This window comes from Pyxicephalus adspersus, chromosome 4 (assembly GCF_032062135.1).
Source record: "Pyxicephalus adspersus chromosome 4, UCB_Pads_2.0, whole genome shotgun sequence".
In the NCBI taxonomy this organism is placed as follows: domain Eukaryota; kingdom Metazoa; phylum Chordata; class Amphibia; order Anura; family Pyxicephalidae; genus Pyxicephalus; species Pyxicephalus adspersus.
Window position 1 is genome coordinate 15,105,050 of NC_092861.1, and position 22,364 is coordinate 15,127,413.

The 22,364-nt window shown below is 37.4% G+C and overlaps 1 protein-coding gene across 5 annotated transcripts in view; it reads right to left on the reverse strand.

Annotated features, from left to right (window-relative positions):
- KLHL29 (kelch like family member 29) overlaps positions 1-22,364 on the reverse strand; it is a 642,275-nt gene that overhangs the window by 328,009 nt on the left and 291,902 nt on the right. The window lies entirely within an intron of this gene.

A 22,364-nucleotide genomic window follows, 5' to 3' on the forward strand; every position in this document is an offset into this window, starting at 1 on the left:
ATATATATATATATATATATATATATATATATATATATATATATTTATTTACATATTTCTAAGGAAATGTGGCACAAAAAAGGCCCCCATCGAAAGTTTACCTCCTATCAGCTAAATATACAGAGTAACAATTTTTGTAACAATTTTTTTCTAACTAGCTAATTACTCCACTTTTTCTATTTTTTCTGTTGATATTGTTTATTTTTTTTACTATTATTACTAATACTACTATTATTTTTTTTTTTTCATTTGTTCTGTTTGTATGTTTGTTTTTTAATGTTCCTTAACAAGAAAAAATAAACTGATGTCATTTTCAAATAACTGAATTTTCACAAATACATTGTCCTCCGCAATGGGTAAATACAGAGCACAACCCTGAGCTATAAGAGACATGAAGCTGTGTACACGTTAGACTTTTGTTGTTGAAAAGGATCTTTCGCGATCAAATCCAACCACAAAAGACTGAATGATGCATGAACGAGTGCTGTACATAGCGACTTTCTGCTCTATGGAGAGGGGGGAGAATGTCACCCTGTTGTTCTCTCTCCTCTTCGTTTCCATTACAGTTGTTCTGCCAGGATGGATCCATACACAACGTCGCTGTACACACATCAGATTCTAGTCTGATTCTAGCCCTGGAACGATAAACGGACTAAAATCATTTGACGTGTGTACAGAGCCCTAGTCTCTCCTGCTGTTCAATACCATTTAATGGTCTTGTCCCTCCCAAATCCACGTACTGAAGAGTGAAAGAGGAAGCAGCATGCTGGTAAGAATATTATTCAGTATTTATGTAGTGCCATCATATTACGCGGTGCTGTACAAAGTCCATAGTCATGTCACTAGCTGTCCTTCAAAGGGGCTGACAATTCAATGTCCCTACCATAGTCATATGTCTTTAAAACAGTCTAAGGTCAGTTTTCGGGGGAAGACAATTAACCTAACTGCAATTTTTTAGGATGTGGGAGGAAACCAGAGTACTCAGAGGAAACTCAAGCAGACACAGGGAGAACCTGCAAACTCCATGCAGATAGTGTCCTGGCCGAGATTCGAACCTGGGACTGCTATCTTCTGAGCCACCGTGCTGACAAAAATCTTCTCTCTGTATCCCTGCTTTGTCCTTTTAATAATGTCTCCAAAGTAGGCACATGAGCACAGCAGCACACACTGATTGGCTGTTAGTGCTGCATCTCCTCTTTCTCTCTCTTTCTGTTACACAAGGAGAGGCTGATACTAAGATGATTAAAGAGGCCAATACTAAGCCAAAATCAGGTACTTGCAGAAAAAATAGGGCCATGTTAGTTTTTATAGCAATAGGTCATTTGTTATCTTTTTTTTGTTGTTCTTTTTTAATGGGTGACTATGTTAGCAACCAAGACCACCGGTATAACAACTTGAATTGCTTAGCAGGTAGCCTGTGTAAATGTTATTATCAAAGTTTTCCTTTAAAGGCAGAGCTTCCTTTATTAACCTATAATTTTTTGTAAGATTCAGTTCACCAGATATCCCCAGCTGTAGGCCACACTGATCCTTAAGATGGTTTTAGATTACACTAAGATTGCGATTTACATGATCTCCGAGGTCTAGCACAGCTAATTATAGGCTTTCTGTAATTACATCTCTCCGGCCTCATCACAGACTCATTTTTTTTTTCAAGACAGCCCCAAAAGTCCCAGTACACAAACAAATTAGAAGGAATTTAAAATATTAATATGTTCTGTGGTTGATAATTAAATTATGCACCTTTAGTATTAGAATGCATTGAGAATTCCGTTTTCAGGACCAGATGTCATTTTAAAATTCAAATGTCTTGATTAATAAGTGTTTTGCTTTAGCATTATGACCAAAATGGCAAGGTGTATGGAAAGCATAGAGAATAAATGAAGCATAGGACTCCAAGTGCACATATGTTTGTGGATATGCAGTTCTCTACATAAAATATTATAAAGTATCGCCCTTTATTTTCTACATTGTAAATAAATTCCAATAATGAATTTAATAAAGCACTTTATATCATAGACAACTCCCCATAATTCCTGCAGGCTCTTTGCACCCACTTATGTACATAACCTTCAGCTAAGGCTTTTTTTTTTGGTATGAAGTCCGGGGAATTAGAATGCTCTGCATTTGTGGTTCACACAAATTCGCCCAGGGCTCTATTTGCCCTTGCCTTGCTCACAGATGTCAGTATTTGCTAGGTAAAATATTTTTTTGTGGTGTCACATTATTATTAAGATCACATCTTGGCATCCAAGGTGTCAATCAGGAAATGTTTTTACATTAAAGCATCTCTTCCTCAAAAAGACCAAAGTTAGGGAGGGCCTTAAAAGCTTGAAGCCCTAAAAAGTACAATTAGTAGGCATGAGCAAAAAAAAAAAAAAAAAAAAGGGGAAGACCTATGATTAATAACCTTTCAACCTTAGTGTATCTTGTTTCCAGTGCAAAATGTATTGCTATACATTATTGCGATAATTTATTTGATACCTTCTTGATTTTAAAGCACTGTGATCACAATCTGTAAGTGGTTTGTTACTATAGTGTGACCATTATATAATTGATGAGCTTTCATTTTGAGTGCTTAATATACATATGATATGGTATTTTGATTTTTATTTATATTTTTTTTTGTATTATTAGTTTTTGTCAGAGTCTCTTATGCCCCTTATTCTCAACAATCCCGAGGAAGCCTTTCTAGTGAAACGCATCGGGATCTTGAGAAACCTAGATAATTGACAACCACTCACAGGTGGAAACTATGTAACTTGTGTTCACACAATTGCATATGATTTATGTACTGTATAGTGCAGTTGGTATATGTTAATATTAGGACCATTATACATTTTGTTTAATAAATGTTGTACTTTTAGATTTTGCCTTATCTTGCTTCTTCTTCTTTGTTTTCTACTTATATTTAAAAGGCTAGGCAATAATCAGAGAATAATCTTGGAATTAAATAAGTCAAAAGAACCTTCTTGTTTCCAGTGGAGATTAGAATAGAGTGGATGGGTCGGTTTTTAAGCTATAAGATACTGATTGTACACAAGGTTTTGGTTAATGTAAGTCATTTGATGCCTTTAAATTGGGAACAATTGTGTAGGACTCTGTGATAGAATTCTGAATATACATCTACTATACATACTGGAATATATGCAAACATAAAAGAACATGTCAAGTCTCTGACTGCTAGTATATGCGTGATTATCTCCGCAACAATCGAATGATTTTCTTCCAACCCAGGCACCACGCACATAGGTGCAAGAAAATAGGATAACAAAATTGCTGGTTTACATGATCTCATTTTCTACATCTGGAGAAATTCTCTTTCATATGCACCACATTGGAAAGGGCTAGAATCTTTTTCTGCTTAGTTCCCATAATTCCCCCTCCCATAAATCATGGTGCATTTGCTCTGTTCATTACCATACAAATGAAAATTCTGACCCACTGTATCCATTTAGAGTTGACCTGTGCGGAATTCCATATGGGTGTATCATTTTATCACTGAACATTACAGGGCTCAGACAAGATCAAGTGATAATGCTGGAAATAGTGTGTTGTGACAGCTCGCCAAAGGACATTGATAACCCCCTATGTTCTTAGCCCTTATCTCTCACACACTATTACATGATAACATTTCATCTGATTTGCAATTGAATCTCTGAAACTGTCAGAGTGACTTCAACCTGATTGAGTAGGCTATTCCTAAGCCATGTCTTTCTAGACTGTATCAGTAAACAAACCTAATCAAATCCAAAGGTGTAAATGTGTTTATAGATTACATGATGTACATGCTAACTTTAGTATACCCTTTTGTGACAACATTCCTGACTTATACATGTCCCCCCTACAGTTCTTGTCATATCACCAATTATCTTCTCCATATGTAGCAAGTGCTGAGATCTGGAGATCCCCATTGCTGGCATTGGCATGCAAAATTCAACAGGGGAAGAGCTCTCTTGATGTTATGAAGCCCTGACTGCAGAGTCTGCATTTGTCCCAGCAGCTGCTATGGGTATGGGCCAAGGTTTTAGCTTGTATCAGACAGTACTTAAATAAATTGCTGGATGTCTGTGTGAGTAAAGATTGTGACAGCCATATTGCATGCACATGTTTAAAAAAAAAGACATACAATGGTAGAGGTGGGTGATAAGCTACGTACACACGTGCAATAATTGTCATTAGAAAACAAACAACTAACGACAGATCAACCATTATGCATGATTATTTTGAATGATCGTATTGTGCACAATTCTGTACATGCTGTAACGATACGATCATTCAAAAATAATCCACCAATAATGTACACACGCTAGATATGATCGTTTGAACGATGCAGTAAGTGACATGTAAAGGAGAAAGCGTACTGCAGAACCATCCACGATCACTGAACGACCGTACACACAATAGATTGTGAACAATGGTCGCCCAATAAGATCCGCCGGGACAGTGGTTCGTTTCCACCGACAATCCTCGTTCAACGGCACCGCTGTGCACTCTTTTTGTTAACGATTATCGGACGAACGGTCGTTAGTCGTTTGTTTCCAACAATAATTATTGCATGTGTGGAAAGAGATAAACACCAATAACCCCTGGGGGTGTAATGTTTGTTTTACTGCTCATTTAGAATGTATTATTATTATTAATATAAAAAATTAAATTTGTAGGCGCCAACATATGATGTACCTCTGTATAGTAAATAGGGGCCGCAAATGGCAGACCCAGGAGGGGAAGACTTTGCCCAAAGGAGCTTACAATCTAAGAGAGTATGTAATTATTTTAATGTGCATAGACTGTTCACTATAAAATTGTTTTACTGTAAAACAATACACATTCTTATCAGAACTAATAAATTGATATTGTATTCCATATAAAGGAACTGGGACAAAACTTGGACCATATCTGTGTCTTTGGCAAGACAACATATATTTGTTAGGGACTGTATCTACCTGGGACCCATAAAACATCAACAGAAAAGGGATACAACAAAGACAATTTTTACAAACTATAACTGGATCCGGTGCTAAAGACAACACAACTTATTAAGATACACAACTGATAGAACGCCAACAGTTAAATGTAAAAATGTACTTATTATGTATACATTTATTTATCCATAGCTATATTTCAGACCTAAACGATGAGCAGTTGTTGAGGAAAAAAGGAACAGAGGGATTTGGGTCCAAAAGATGGACAGTTGGGAGCTATGAGATAATCGCTGCCTAATCCAGACCAGTTTGGCAGAAACAGACTATGATCAAAATGTTTAGCTTTAGGGGAAATATCTTCTGGCTAGGTTAAATGATTTCAGCTGACAGACTACCGCTTGCTTGTGACATCTCTGGTGCCGATGAGGATGTCTGATGACCACACAGCAATATAGAATATAACAACCTCCCGTATACTTGTATATCATTTCACCTTCCTCCAATGTGTCTGATTCCAGCTGAAAAAGGTTTTCTACAAAAAATGTAAATTATTTTTTTTTATTCCATATGTAGACTTTACCCTTGTTGTATGTGACTGGGTATATAGTTTTTTAAAGACCTTTCTCAAATCCTATATATAAGGGTATGAGGTGGCAAGGAGGCTCACCACCAACATGTCATGTCAGACATCATCTTGCATTTATTAGTAATATGTATATTATATAGAATAATATTATATTATATAATATATATTATATAATTTAATAATATATATTAAAAACAAATAGTTAGCTGGGGTACTTAAAGTACAGTTGTGGCTGTGCTCTGTGTGGGTAATGTGATGTTCCCTTGATAGCTTTTTTATTCTACTGCTGATGCATACCTTGGTCATGCTTCCTAACCTCCCTGTTCACCCCTTGAAATATTGGAAGTGCCCATTAGTTTCCAACTAAATAATATATTTTTAACAAGGGTCAAAAAATCCAACATGATAAATGTCGCTCCTGATCATTCATGACTGTGGAATCTTTGTTATATTATTTCATTATCGGTTATTCAATGTTTATAATACAAATTGCAGCAACAAGACCACTAACTAATCAGAAATTAGATCATTCCACACTTTTCCCCATTCTCCAGGTAATATGATGATGTCAGAGTTAGATTGCCCCGTCATCTTTTTTTCTTTTACAAGAGAAAGGAGTCAATAGTGGAATTAAAGTCGAGAAACTGACTTATATGTCAGATGACTTACCAATAACATTGTCAGTGACTGGAACAGTTTCTCATACTACATGTTCCCTATTGAGATAAACTGACATAAATCATGTACTTTGTGGATCAGTAGTCATGCATTTACTATGGCATGTGCTGTGTCTTAAGGTGGACATCTTAGTAGTGGAGCAGGGATTTTCTTCCCCATGTCCGGCTGCCACATGAGGATGTTCACTCAACTTTTCAGGCTTTCTTCCTCGTGGAGAATATGTTACTTTTACCATACCTACCCGATCTTCTGATCCCGATGTGTGGCCAATGATGGTATGCATGGAACACGGGCTGGCTAGGTCAATTTTGAACTAAAAAAGTCTGTGTGAGACTTTTTTATGTTCCTTTTTTATTTCAAAATTGACCTAGCCAGCCAGTGTTCCATGTATACCATCATTGGCTACCAATCGGGATCAGAAGATTGGGTAGGTATAAGTAACATATTCCCCACAAGGAAGAAAGCCTGAAAAGCTGAGTGAACATCCTCATGTGGCAGCTGGACATGGGGAAGAAAATCCCTGCTCCATTAAGATGTCCATCTTAAGACACAGTACATGTCATAGTAAATGCATAAATGGAAGATTAGCTGCAAGGAGTCCATTAAAAAAGTGATAGTTCCATGCCCTCCATTTGCTTTTCTTGGGTTCAGCTTTTGCAGTACAAGTACAAGACTTAAGGGACTCTCACTGGATTCTCTACAGGTGTCCTGAATAATTGTCATAATGATTTTGTTGTTTTAATCTCTTCTTGTCTATCTATCCCCTCCTCTGTGCTTTCATTCTTTATGATTGAGGTGGGGGTTGCTTAGCACTGCAGAACTATTTTCTACCACCGTAATGTACCACAGCTGTTTTCAATCTTTGTTTTCACCCCATCTACATAGATGTTGATTGCTGAAAAAAATTACAGAGTAAAATAAAAAATATAAAAAAAGAGCAACAACAGTTAAGGACTCAAGATATTTATTCTGTACTTGATCCTCCTGCTTACGAATTATCAGACATGAGGAGCCGACAATGATGAAGCCATTAGTTGGAGAATATTACAACTATCATATAGAATATTCAACATTTGTTTTTCTTGCAGCTGGGTTTAAATAAAACTAGGAGTCTCTCCATGGTGGGGATGTTCTCCCTTGTTTTCTTTGTGGTCAGTCTTAAATCCAACATCTGCCGTATCACATTCCAAAGAGTGGATTATGGTGTTTGTGCTGCTTTGATATAAATGTTGGGGTAGAACTAATGAAGTGGCTTGGAAAACTGCAAAACATCTTCATCATTACAAGTCCAGTTAAATGTGACTAACTACCACTAAAGCTATACAATGACCTGGATGAATTAGAACCTACACGGACATATGGGTGTGTGAATAACCAGAACAGGGATACAGGAGTGTCAGCTCCTCAGGGGAGGGAATTTTCAGAAACGGGCAATGAGTTTTTTTGTAAAGCCCTGCATATTATGCCATTTAGTAACCCTCACATGAAGAACCATGAAAACATGCAAAACTGTCAATATGAATGTATTCTTTTACCTCTTTGGTAAAACTTGCATGTCTACCACACATTAATGCAATGGACAGTAATAAACTCCACTTTCTGAATGCAGTGCTACTTATTCAAAATATCACCCCAATTAATTTTTTGCATGAAAGTCCATAAGCCCACCAGATATGCCTGTTTTCCAGCAGACTTTGGCCAACCATTTATAATGATTGGGGAGCTCCATTCAGTAGAACAGGTGAAAGAACAGGTAAGTCTCTTCCTTTAAGGTATGAGCTTGAATAAACAAATTTCAGTACATATAATGGTCAATTTAAAACAATAAATTGCACTAAAATTGCAAAGTCCAATTAAGTGAAGGCCCCCTACCACATCCCAAAACTGTGCCAAAAAAGATCACCTGTGATGGATGAAGTTAGTTAATAAACCTTACCACTTGCTCCTGGTCACAGCACTTAGGAAATGGCGACATTGCCATCCTTCCGGCAATATAGGTATGCAGGGTAACAAAAATCACAAGAATAATATACTGCATGTTATAACATTATCTTGCAAGATTTGGAGTGCCTGCATTCCCTGGGAGTGCATTGGAAGAGTGGTAACACCCCTAAAGGAATAAAGAAAAGTATAGTAATAGTATTAATATTATTATATATATTTTTCCTTCACATGTGTTTTTTTTTTAGATAGGGAAGAGGGGCTCACTGAATAAGTAAACCTGCAACCTTCTTTTTCTTCTGTCTCCTAAAACCCTCACTACTCCTATTGTATGCTACTTCCCCCACCTCTTAGATTGTAAGCTCTTCGGGGTAGGGTCCTCTCATCCTCCTGTGTCATTGTTTGTATCTGTTTGTCATTTGCAACCCCTATTTAATGTACAGCGCTGTGTTATATGTTGGCGCTATATAAATACTGTTTATTATTATTAATAATAATAATAATAATAATAATATTAATACCATTAAGATGCAATGTTCACTGCATAGCAGGAAATTGAGTTCATATATCTGCCCAGACCTGCTCTTTAAATGCATTCTGTTTGCTAAACAAAAACAGTAAAATGCTTGCTCTTGCTAAACCAAAGATGAAAAAATCCCACAATGAATAAGTTGTGCGCAATAACGAGCCAACAGACACTTGTGTTGTTCTTAGCAGTGCAAATTCCCAGCATCATATTAATTAAAGGCACTTTAATAGGCATATTTATTGTATCTGCAGTTGTAGTAATATATGATTTTTTTTCCAACACTGCCATTGCAATTAGTTCATATTTTATCTCTTCTATAAAACATGGCTATGTATTCCCGCAGAACAGACGGTTCCTGTTTATATAGCGCGGCCATCATTTCATGACTCCCTCCTTGCCCGTCATTTTTATGCTCTCCTTTTCGTCTACTGACTTGGCGCATCTCTGTTTGTGCACAAAGACAATAAGAAACCTGTCTTGCCGCAATGTGTTTTCCTTGCATTCTCCCGCAGGTGATAGCTGTTTTTCTACTCTCAGGGAACGGTGAGGTGGATAGTAAATACTTCATCCCTATGACATGTAGTACTAAAGAATCTCAATGGCACAGTCATAATTTGGAGTAATTATCATCACTCCTGAGAAGTCAAAGATGACTTGATGGGCCATATGTCCCATGTTTATGTTATATTCTCTCTTTTTAATTATGTTTTTTATGCTTTTTCTTACCATTTAAAGGTCTATGCAAGTGAAAACAAAGCCCTAAAATTTATAGGAAAGAAAACAAGCCTTATTTAGCCACTGCCGCTGTGCACCCATCCAGCTTGCACCTTTTATCAACCAAACCATTTAGCACAGCGGTCGCCAAGCAGTGGTCCGCCAGACAATTTTGGTGAATTACAGGAGTCAGAAGAAGGCACCCGCTTGAGGGGTGCACCGACCAGAGCCGCAAACCATGTCCCCTGGTTGTGTGTGGACACAACACATTGCAGGCTCAGGGTGGTGGGCAGGTTGTGTCTCTAGAGTGAGCAGGTAGTGGCATCATGACCTCACTCTGGGGGAAATTTCTTTCCATTTTAGTGACACACGGATCTCCGCACATGTGTGGTCCGGAGGCCGTGGAGTTAGTGGGCCCTGAGGTCCAAAAGGTTGGCGACCACTGCTTTAGCGTACCCCTTTGTAAATGCAGATGTAAGAAATTGGCCCACCAGCCTTCTGAGTTTAAATCCACCTGGTAATATGGCAATTACAAGAAAAGGAAGTTTGAAAGCTTTTATGGCCTGTATCAAGGTGCCTTCATTCATAACATCTTGTCTTTGGATTAAAGCCAATGGGAAAGCAAAAGCAGCTTAAAGCAGGATGATGCTGCTTAGAAAAAGGTCCAGATGTAGGTATATTACCCCTATCAATGGACTCAATTGGAAATGCCTCAAAATAATCTCAAATGGATGTGAAATCTGTGCTTCCCCCATCAATAGAAGTTCCTTCTTCTTATTCCTCCCTTGAAACTAAATCCTTCTTTTCTTCTCAGTTAGCCATCTTTGTTGGTGTAATGTATAGACCTTTTGCACATATTGTATATTGTACACTTTTATTGTCAAAGGTATAATATGGCACTACTGGGTTAAAATTATATTTTTGGCATTGAGGTTCAACAAAATTTATCATATTGAACAGCTTGGTAGAAATGTTAACTTTTTAAATATACATAATGCTAAAAATTGACCCTTTTTTCACATATTAGAAAATTAGAAAGAAGGAAGAAAGGAAGGTTTTTTTTCCAAATTTCACTATTTCACCTATTGGATCAGTAGGCTTTAACAAAAAAATGTTACTGATATAAACACGATATAACATCCATTGAGACATCTTCCTCCACATCAAGCAATTTTAAAATTTCCCTCTGTAAGCCTGCTTTGACCTTTCATCTGGCATGTGCTAAGCACCTATACAGACAGATTTGAGGTATATAAACTTAAAAATGAAAATCATCATGACTTTTGCATAAATATGAAACTGAGTTTAAATATTTGCCTGGAGAAGCTGTTTTTGTCACTTAGATAACATGTAATGGGTGTCTGAGCACAGGAGTGCTGCACTAGGTATGAGCATTGCTGACAGCCACAATATTCAAATGAGATTTAAATGCAGGCTGTAGACAGAAGTCATAAATAGTGAGGACCACGGCTTGTAATTTACTGTCCTACTGTTCACCTTAATCAACTTCAGCTCTGGAATTTGTTAATGGGATAATTAATATGCATTTCATCTCCATGACTGGCCACCCAGCAGCCTATTAAATATTCAGCATATTCTCATCCATAATAAAACACACAGCCGTGGGTCTTGGTGAATATTCATACTGTTATACTACAGCACACAGTGCGCACCGTATGCACAAAGGATGTTATTACTCAGTGTCCTAAAGGGACTGACATGAGGCTTAAAAAAGCTCCGGTGATCTCATGGTGGCAGATACCCCCCAATTAAAATACTTATATCTGGGAACACTGTTGGGGAAACATTGGTTTAGTGAAGAAAAAGAAACTTCCAGGTTATTCCAAAACATATCACAAAGTGCTAAAGCAGGACACCAGTTATATATATATATATATATATATATATATATAAACATTGGTACCTTGGTATCCTTAATTCCTAATCCGTTCCAGATCCTTGGTGTTATACCAAACAGGACTTATACCAAACAAATTTTTCCCATAAGAAATAAACAGAAAATGATTAATCTGTTCCCATGAAAAAAAAATCCTATTGTTATGGTCATATTATACATTGATGGGGCTGTATGAAATAATTTAAATACTGCCTAATACTAAAATACATAAATACAAAAGCATTTAGATGGAATAAATGAAAATGTAACCTCACTTTACCTTGCTGGGAAGAGTCGAGTGCCTACTAGGATGGTGCTGAGAAGGGAGGAGATAATATGTAATTCACAGAGAGTTATAGCACGGATTGTTTACTGAATGGTAGCAACTAGCATACTGACGCTTGTGGGCAGTCGTGGTCTCCAGAGAGGTAAATAGGGGTAGTGCGCGGTGTTGTGACTCATTTTGGCCCATACAAGTTCTAGCACAAAGGTTGTATACCAAGCAAAATTTTTCGTGTGCAAACAGGACTTATACCAAGTTGGACTTATTCCAAAGCGGACTTATACCGAGGTACCACTGTATATATATATAGATGAAAGTGTATGCTCTCTAGCCTTGGAGAGCTATAAAAAAAATAGGGTCATTGTACCCAGGAACCAGGCTAAAAACACTAGTTCCCAACTGCTTCTATATCATTAAATGAGAGCAGTTGGAAGCATGGCTAAGAATGCAATAAGGACGGATAGAGGTCTGAAGCACTAAATTGGTAAAAAAATGTGGGTTCATTGAAACCTACCTCCCACATTTACTTATTTATGTAAGTACATGTGTGCTTGGATTTAGGATTTAAAAAAACATTTCAACATGAAAAATGAACATACGAATGCCTCCATTGGTGGACGCCATAATATTAAAATAGTAGGTAAACCGCAGCAAATGAGAATTTACTTTTTCCACAGTCAGATGTCAATGTAACACCAGAGTTAATCATGATCCCTTGAGCCCAATATAACATCTACATGATATTATATAATTGAATATATAACAACAGTTATTGAGGTGAAGCTCTGGCAACTTCATGGAATCGTACAACTCACATTAAATCATATGCAAGCAAAAATAATTTTATTATTTGAGGATTTCCTTGCACATGATTGGGGATCTTTATAAAGTATGTTTTGGGAGCATTCACTGAGTCAAGTGAATTTGTTTGGTTGTTAGGATGCCTGGCAATCCCGGCTTCTTCTGCACAACATTCCAGCCCAGTCAAGATGGCCAAAGATCGAATCTGTGAAGTGAAGAAGATGAAGGCACATTTTTCACTTTAAGCAGCACTGTAGAATTAATAGGGGTGGCAATTGAGAATCCTGCATAATAGGAAAATACAAAAAAAATGAGAGGATCCTGGCCAATAGAACATTCAATCTGATGATGATGATGATATTGTGGAAGGCAGGATCTGTGGCAGAACAGCTAATATTCTATTGTAAACACATTTACAGTTTCCAACTCTATAAAGAATATGAGGGTAGTGTGAGTACCTAAAGGTGGGGAGAACTTTTTATAACCCCAAACAAGATGTAGTCCTACCTCAGATGGAAAAGACTATACATAATTCCAAAGAGGGCATGGAAATAGGCGAAAATTACCGCTTGCATATCTCCTCATTGGAGTCATAGGATGTGTTAGCGTATTTGTAGTGGAAATATCACTCTTAGGTTTCTTTTAAATTTCTTTACCTTGTCTTATTGATCTATTAATAAACATGATCCTGCTGTGCTTCCCAATAATAAAAACCTCTCAACAACGGTGCATTAGACAGCCGAAAGACACACGCATCTGCAGACACTGCACTTCGCCGAAGACAAAAGAGTTTGATATAGCAGAAGGTACCTAATGGCTGTATTCCGAATTAGCAGAACAGCATAATGTAGCGGGATATAAATGGCCCTGCCATGCATCACCGTCCGCCGAAAGAAAAATATTACAAACAGGAAGTTGTTAGGATGAATAGCAGAAGAAAGTTATTAAAATCTAATGTTTAAAATGTATAAGAGTTCATTACTGTTTGAAGGGAAGCCATTTATCACCAGCACTGTTTAAAAAGTCATAGCGTAGTAATAAGCTCATTCATTTAGCAGACGATTGCATTTATGAAAGCCATAAGTCAGATCAATGACGCAGAGTCAGCGGGAGAAGCGACTGTCAGGGACCGTCGTGGACGGACACCGCGAGGCACCGGCCCTCCGACTCGCTCAGCCTAAATTATTTTTGCTGGAAATCCACTGTGAGGTGCAATTGAATCTAATTTGCTAATGTCTTTTTAATGCGTTTAGAACACAACGATCTTCGCCCACTTCTAATCTCAGAAAGCAACACATGGTGGATATTGAATTCCCATTACTATGAATTATTGCTACAATATATTTCACCCAATATCATCTAGCTGGAGGCTAGTATTATTTGTGAAGGTGTTGGAGCAGTCAGCACATTTGTGAAACACGAGACAATAAGAGTCGTTCTAATTTAGCTGCTTCTGATAACAACGCAACACTTTTGACCTTAGATTGTTCAGGGTTGGTTTTGCATTTATATTGCAGGCTGGTTTACTGCGTTTTATAGAAATGCGCTTACGACCTCTCGCTCGGCAATAAACTGCACTCCAACTTTACGGGACGAACCTAGGTAGGATAAAAGCATGAAAAATACGTAAAAAGAGAACCAGGGAACTTACTTAAGCATTCAAATATAATTTTTTTAGCTATGTTTAAACAGTTGTTCAAGTTTACTATAAACATTTTACTTTGGTATTTTCTTTTGCTTTCTAACATACATAAAAAGCCAAACTCCAGCAATGAGAGGTCTTGTGTGGTCCAAAGGTTGTCATTGTCCAAAACCCGAATTCTGGTACTAGCCCCTGAGACCCCTTTGGACTTGTGGTTAACCACAGGAGTCTGCCGCAAGCCCAACTGCTCTCATTTACCTTAATAGGGGGAGTTGGGAACCATTCTCTGCATATAGTGGCATTGGATACGCGCGCACGTCGAGCACGTTCTGATTTGGCTTGATGTTCTGATTTGGCTTGATGAATCAGGCTAACAGTGTAATTGAATCATGGAGCAATCCTAAAAAATACAACAAGGCCATGGGGTTGCTTTTTCTCCATAGGAGGAAGAATCACACCTCAGCTGTGAGGGTAACTGCACCATTTGTCTGCAGTATCACATAACAGTTAAAATCTATATCAAACCAAAAACATTCTATATAGATAAAGTGCCAAACGGCATAATTGTTGCAAAAATATATATATTTTAGCTCAAATACAGGCATTTATTTTTTGTTTTTTTAATGATAATACCTTAAAATCACTTTGTTTAAATATAATTTCACTTCGACATTAAAACAACCTATATATATATATATATATATATATATATATATATATATATATATATCATAATTTTTAATAATAATTTTTTCCAAGTAGTATTTTTTTTAGAATACCTATATATTTTTCCAGTAACAGCCATATCTAATGACTTATATATGATTTATATAACTCAGGGTATATCTGCATGGCTGTATCTAACTACATTGCATCCAGAAACCAGCCATGGTGTGTAATCATGACAACCAATTGTAGATCTATTTTTGAACATACTAAACTAAGCTTTCATGGCTATTGTGTTAAAAATAGCATTTTGCTATCCGTTTTTAGGAACCCCTTGCTGAGCGGTATAAAGCTGGGGTAATTATTTCTATTTAGAACTATTTTTATCAGGAGAAACAAAAGCAGAATTTCATGTTTGTCTTATTCTCTGATATTACAGACTTCCTTTTGTTCTTCCAATTTTACAATCTTTTGCCTCCTCAGTAGTGGTGTTGTTTTAAACTTTACTATACTGCAGAGTAAAAGAAAGCAAGGTCACTATATATATATATATATATATATATACTTTTACAAAGAGTTCAAAATCTTCACAGATATGGCACTTTAACAAGTCTTCTTGTACATATAAAGGTGCAGTTTGAAAGAGTTGAACATTTTTTTTATTAAGGAACTTAGTTACAATGTTATTAAAGACACATGGTCAACAGTGTACAGTATATTTTTTGGTACAGAAGTGTTATCCACAGTCTGGGTTTTTTTAAGAATTGGAATTAGTTCCAACAAATTCCAAGGATCTCAAGTATATATAGTATTGTAATATTTAGATCCAAGATGAACCTCGAGGCATCATGGAAAGAGTAGTGCCTTCTCGCCAATGGTGGGACATGTCACTAAGATGAATGTGAGATACTGGTAGGTTTCCTTTGTCATGTTTAGGTTGTCCATGTGTGTTTAAGCTCTCAATGGAAGTTGGTTTCATGCATAACATAAGTTTAGAATGCACAGGTCACCAAAGTTCCATTTGGGAGTTTAGAAGTTGTGTTTGGGAAAGAAAGGAGTTACTGGTTGCCATTGAATTGCATATAAATGGCAAATGTAGCATTTGAAAACCAGAACGAAAATGTCTATGGCATTTGTTGGCCTGTCTTAACCCTTAGATTATGTTCACACTAACCATAAGATTGTAGATTGTAAACAACCATTGGTGCCCCCTTGGTAATTATAAAATCAATTCAGGTGACCACTGTAACCAGGCCAGGACAGGAGGTAAAAAGAAATTCTCCAATGTATGCTCTAGTGGCAAGTTTTTCCTTGAAAACAAATCTAAAAACTATATTCACTATATGCTTCACTATTTAAATAGCTTTACAGAAAATCTAAATTTGTCACTGATTGTGCAGTATTTTGTAGACATTAGGCTACCCGATTAAGGACAAGAAGGCTTAGCTAAAATACATTTTAGCCTTCTACAGCTGATATGCATCCTGAATTTTAAAAAATATAATGAATCAAATAAAATGACTTTTCTAGGTTTAGAACATCTAATGCTGCTGGCATTAAACTGAAGGTGACCAGGTTAGATCTGAGATAACAGATGCTGGCAGCCAATAAAAAACAAGTCTTTCTATTTATTGTTAATTATGTATATTATATATCATTTACTATATACAGCAGTATATCATCAGTATTGTATATCATATACCGTACAGCATTACAGTAATCATCTATTCTACGTAGCAATCATCTCAGTTTATTCCAGAATTAAAAGCATTTTGAGAACCACACGGGGCATCCCATGTCTAAGTGAAAACCAGACAGGTGGATTCCCTGGAGACAGTAATATCTGCTGGTAGCAATTTCGGTGAAAAATATTGCTTTAATAAAGAGATATTGAGCAGCTACTGTAACAAACAGAAATAAAATACAGAAACACTCGCAGTTCTCATAAAGGCTTATCCACATTTGATTGAATTTATAAAGCAGAACTAGCTCAATACTTTAATGTTATGTTTTTTTTCTTGCTGAATGGTCGATCACAATACACAACATATGTCTGTAAATCAGTAAATGTTGGTTCTTTGGTGGATGCGAGCCGAGCCATTAGGGATATGTATATGGGACTTTGTGAAGGTTTTGTTTTCTCTTTGTGCAGAAATGGGAAGAAAAAGTGGCCATACTTCATCAATGGGTCTATGCTCCATAGGTTCCAAAATCTTTTTAATGAATAGCTACCTTTGGGAAAGATTAATTTTAGACCCCCTCCCCAGACTTACCCTTCACCTCCACAGATTCTTAATTACTAGGATCCAAGGAGTCCGTTGCTTGTTAACATCTGTGGCCACAAGTGTTCATTCTTGGCCATGCATGCAGACTAACCCAAAACAAGAGATGGGTCCCACAGAAGTCTACTGAACAAAAAAGCAGACCTTACTAGGATACAAAACAACAAATATTTTTAGGGACTAATATATTGGTATTGTGCCAAAAATTCGGGACATTTGGTGTTTGAGATATAGCACAGCCATACGTCAGTCTCCTTTAAGACCCACCATGGTTCATTTCATGCTTTGGGTTAACATGAACAGCACTTTTGTGGTGTGTTGCATTAAAAATGGCACCCAATGGAGACTAAAATGCATTGGCAGTGCACCTGCAAGATTATACAAAAAAGTCATGCCATTTTTTTTTGGCCTCTGCAGTGAGTTGGTAACTCAAACCAAATATATGGTAGTCTTAACATAAAGCATATTCAGCAACACACGGCAATGAGGCCAAGTCTTAGCTCAGCAGGTGGTTCGGCCAGGGATTACAAGTCATTAAGCAGTATAGTATTTTATTTCACATGGTGACTTAATAGAGTTTTATAGCGGACATTAAAATTATTTATTGCACATTTTGATTCAAACTGACAACAAATGACAACAGGCTTCTGGGGATAACATGGTAAAAGCAGCCACTGTCCTTGGAAATGGGGAACTTTGTTAAAACATTGTTGTATTATCATCAACGGCCTCAAATAGTAATGAGCTACGAGTATTATATATATTTGGCAAGGCTTTTCTCTGAAAGTTACCTGGGGCATCCCCTTACCCATATCACTCTTACCCTCTGCACAGATGCAGACAGCTGAGATGTAGAACAAAGCAGCATTGAGATTTATTGGATGCATTGCTAATTACTGAGCGTTTTAAGTTTAGAAGTCTCCTTGGGGACTGACACTGGAGCAGAACGGAGGCCGAGAAGTGAAGGTGGCACAAGGGCTGGGGTCAGGGTACACCATGTGTAACAAATCAGCTACTTCCACACTGTGCTTAACTCTACACAAGTCTGATATGTGCCAGACCTGTACACAGACTAAAAGGTCAAGTGAACCCAAGGAAGAGCCTTGAAGGTAGACCACAGGCAAATCAATATATGTAAATGTCCTACATGTGGAAAATAGGCAGCACAACCAAAGCAACCAACATTGGGAGCAGCTGGCTTTAAAATGGATGAATGGGAATAATAATATAAAATAAAAAAAAAGGACTTCAGTACATAGTATATTACCTATACACATAGGGTAACCATATTACTCTACATATATAGATTCTGCTTACCCTTTAGTAACTCAATGATATTGCTTCACTGTTCTTCTCTCTTGCACTGTAATTCATCAGCTTAGATCAGCCTTTCCCAACCTTTTTAACATGGTAGACCCTTAAAAAACCTTTAAGGTCTTCAGGGAAACCCATACTCAAATTAGTATATCCACAGCTCACAGTAACTTGGCATGGTGGTCAGTAGGAAGAATGCCTTTTACTTTGCTAGCCAGTGGGAAGAATGTCACCCTTACATATAGCCAAAAAGATTATCAGTGACACGTAAACTGACCTGAGAGCCATAAATTGCACAAGAAATGTCTTGAGGAACCCCAGGTTGGGAAACTGGGTTAGAATGACTGAACATAATACAATGAAGTTGACTTGCTATAGGAGTGGATGCTGTTTACTTAGCATTACTCTTTGAAGGGGACTACTTAGTGTAATAAATGTGCTGAAAATTCACTTTGGAAAGAATACATAATAATGTGCAAGGAAATTATTATTGTTCACATGATTGGTCACGTGAAGCAGGGCTTCAACTCATTCACTTACGGAATGATCTCTTTGCAGAGTAATATTACACTTTACTAAATGAACATTCTAAATTCACTGTGTGCTTCTGTTTGGATAGAATGCTCAGCAGGATAAGATTTTTACTTCTCAAATTTGGCCAGGAAGCAGCCTTGCAACCAATGGTCTTCTTGGTGTGTAAATCATGTGACTACCTCCCTCTTTTTACAAACAGCTTTTGTGCCAATGGTCTTTTTGATGTGTAAATCATGTGATCTTCCCCGGTTTCCAAGCAATTGCACGCCATACTGTTCCTGAAACAATTTTACACAGAACCTAAATTGGACCTTCTGTTAAAATCTATTAACTGCCTGTCCAATTTTATCTCAATTTAAATACATATTAGAGTCATTTGGGTCTCTCTCTAGGCCACATAATCTACAAGCTGTGAATCTTTATTATGTATACCATATTTGATTGTCCAAAATGAATAGGTAACAATGTCTGATGCATCTAACCCAGGGGAATTCAGGCCGAGATCCGTGGCTGGGAGGTAGAAGCTCAGCTGGTACTGGGTGCTCTTATCAGTCTGACGTTCTCCAAAATGCTAAAGCAAATCAGTATTATTGATAGATTTCTGTTCATATCAATTGCTTTAACGCTGAATGAGTAATGCAGACTGTGATTTATGAATATATTCACTAGGCCAGAGTAAAAATTCCTGAAAAGACATATTGCAGGAAGCATTATATCCAAACTTGTGTAGCGCTCTCAAACTTTTGGCCAAAATACACAACTTGCCAAGAACTCTTCAATGATATCCATATTTGAGGATTTGGATGAGAAATACAGAGAGCTTAAAGATATCAGCTTGTGACCACAAATGTGAGATTTGCGCACTGAGGTTTCCTCTTACATTTAAGAATCTGAAATGTAGAGGAGACCGCACCGCTCTGAGCTGTGAGTCACATTGTGCCGCATCAAAGCCTGTGGTACCTGGCAGCTGGCTTTACGAGAGTTTCTTTCGCGTCATTCCCTACACATGGCAGACTTCTAACAATGATATTTTATACTGCATGATATATAGGATTCCAAGGACAAAAATACTGTCTGTGCAAAATGTACTACAGGAAGCTGAGAGGGTCCACCAGACAGGGAAATATTAACCACAAGACATTAATGTGCCGCCACAGGGTCACAAGTGAAGCCGCAAGGCAAAACAGACAGACAACTACTATTTCATTTGGTTAAGTATTTTTCAAGCTTGTGTAAATATCAAATCTGAATGTATTTTTTTTGAATGAATACACTAGTGAAACCTCTTTATTTGTCTAATCAGGACATATGACTACTCATAGGGATCCAGGTGGTGCTCAACTCCAGCCTTACCTTCAGAGTTTTCAGATTCCTAAAAGGTTCTCCTGTACTTAAATGAATTGCATTTTTATTTCTAAAGCATGCTTTAAAAGCTGCAGCAAGTCCAGATTGGATTTAAGTTCTTTCAATCATGGAAACTCAGCATTGCATTTGGGGTGACCTGGGATAATCTGCGTGGGAATGGTGATATTATGTTTACAAAACCCTTGTACTGTATCTACCAGCTGCTCCCACCAGCCATGGTCCCTCTACAATGTATAGAAAAGGATAAAAAAAAGATTTGTCATTGTCTATAAGATAAGGTATGTATGTGAAACAGAAAGGTTTAAACATATAGGAAGTGATTTATGAAAGCTTTCCAAGGTTGGAGAGAATACACTTTCAGAAGTGAAGCTGGGTGATCCAGAAAACATAGAATGGATTTTTTAAAATCATATGCTATTTGCTAGCAAACATTTTGAATATTGGACCAGATTCAGTTCAGAATTGCTGGATCACCCAGTTTCACTGATAAAAGTGTATTCTCCCGAGCCTTGGAGAGCTTTTATAAATCAGGGTCATATAGTCAATACTGAGAAGGGGGAAAGAGGAACCAGACAAGACATAAAAAACTTCTAGCCATGTATAATGGGTGTGCATTGAGTGTCCATTCTGATTCTATTGTTCTGCAGGTCAGGAAAACCCAACTCCACCCGTTAGAGTCCCTCCGCAAACCTTACCTGGACCCCATCATATTTAAGCTCCACCCATGCATAGTATGTATTGTGATATTTGGGAAATGTGTACTTTTTGGGCCCTGAGTTTTGGCAAACTAATAAATAGCACACGGGAACATGCAACATGTGCATTATAAACACAATGCACTGGTAAGACATGACACTTTGTGACGGCACCCCAACACACAATGAGAAAAGCGGGCATTTCCTCAGCAGCATGGACTGCATTAAAGAATCACATAACTTTTTTGCTTCAAGGCTGCGCCTTAGCAATGAGCCCTAATCCAATGCACATAAACGCACAACATAAGCCGCGTGCCAATGAACTGCAACAAACTGCTAAACCAAAATCTAAAATGTTTTAACTACCAGCATTTTCTATACAAAGAATTCACATACAGAAAATGAACTCCAGAAATGAAACCAACACCAATCAGCTTGTACAAAACACAGGAAAAGCTAGCGGAAAAGGGGAACGTTTATGACTGACCGCACCGTACCTTTTTAACCCCGCCTGTTCTGATAATAACAAAGCCTGTAAATGGCCTCTTGAAAAAGGTTACAAAGTTATACAAATGTTTATTGACACTAAAGGCAGACGGTATTTTTTTTTTTTTTTTTTACCACAAAAGCGAATAGAGCGATTCAGCTGTGTAAGCCTGCACTTTACATTCTTTGGTTGCAAGGGAAACAAAAAGACAAAAAAAAATCTTCTCTGGGTCAGACGAGCTCCTCTAAACCTAGACATAGAGAGAACAACAATAAGCATCCAGGAGAGATATTCGAGAGCCCAGTCTGGAGAGGTTTCTGCTTTTGTCTATGGATTCCAGTGCAGGTTTATTGAAAATACCATGGGGCACATATATAAAAGGTGAGACCTGAGATCTCCCCATTTATAAAAGTGGTGATCAGCTGGTATTTATTAAGGAATAAAGAACCTTGCAGTTTAGTAAAACTTTTGCTAGTGCTAACATATCCATAAATCTTTTATTTAGCTAGTTTTTAACTGATACAAAAGAATAAAGAATTGTGCCACAATACAATTATAGGAAGTAACTGGCACAACCAAACATTGCCAGCTAGGGGCAGTCAGTCTTGACTAACCCTTTTATAAGAAACTATAAAGCGTTGTTCCCGACCTTTATAACATGACCTTGAAATAACTTTCAGGTCTTAGGGAACCTTTGCTATATTTATTATATCCACAGCTCACAGTACAGTGTGGTGATCATTGGGAAGAATGCCTCTTACATTGCTGGCCATTGGGAAAAATGTCACCCCTACAGATAGCCAAAAAGATCATTGGTGTCAGCTAAACCTGAGAGGCACAAATAACTAATTGCTCAAGGAACCCCTAAAAAACCCTTGTTGAGAAACACTGCTTTAAAGATTCCCACTTTGATAGTGGGACTTCCATTCGAAAAAGTGTAGATCATGGGTGTTTTCATCAAACTCCCTGATTTCCTCTTTACCATGATCACCACTTTACAAAAGTAGCATACTGGACTACAATAG